The 451-nt window shown below is 49.0% G+C and overlaps 1 protein-coding gene and 1 long non-coding RNA gene across 15 annotated transcripts in view; one reads left to right on the top strand and one right to left on the bottom strand.

Moving 5' to 3' along the window:
• The window catches only part of celf1 (cugbp, Elav-like family member 1), an 80,239-nt gene that overhangs the window by 49,821 nt on the left and 29,967 nt on the right, over nucleotides 1-451 (bottom strand). The window lies entirely within an intron of this gene.
• Nucleotides 1-451, top strand: part of LOC116702546 (uncharacterized) — a 16,408-nt gene that overhangs the window by 7,874 nt on the left and 8,083 nt on the right. The gene's annotated exons all lie outside the window — the stretch shown is intronic.

The following is a 451-nucleotide window of genomic DNA, read 5'->3' as shown; positions in this document are numbered from 1 at the left end:
TGGGAGCTGTTCTGTTGCAGAGCGCAAGGCACTGCAGCGGGTGGTGAAAACCACCCAGCGCATCACCGGGACTCCACTACCTGCCATCGAGCACATCCAGAGGAAACGCTGTCTGCATTGAGCTCGCAGCATCCCTAAGGACTCCTCTCACCCAGCCCACAGACTGTTTTCTCTCCTGCCCTCCGGCAGGCGGTTCAGGTGCCTCCGGACCAGGACCAGCAGACTAAAGAACAGTTTTTTCCCCAGAGCTGTCTCTTTATTGAACTCTAATCCTCATTGATCCCACTCCCCTCATATACTGATAGACTCTCCTCTCCCTCCTCACACCTGCCTCCATCTTGTTATCTGTAATATTATAATGTTCACTTGCACTGCTGACTGTTACTATAGTAACAACTATTTATAGCTCCAATATTTTTTTGAACTACTTACCTTTTTTGCACTACTTACA

Source organism: Etheostoma spectabile, chromosome 15 (genome assembly GCF_008692095.1).
Source record: "Etheostoma spectabile isolate EspeVRDwgs_2016 chromosome 15, UIUC_Espe_1.0, whole genome shotgun sequence".
NCBI classification, from domain to species: Eukaryota; Metazoa; Chordata; class Actinopteri; order Perciformes; family Percidae; genus Etheostoma; species Etheostoma spectabile.
This window is presented reverse-complemented; position numbering and strand designations above follow the sequence as displayed.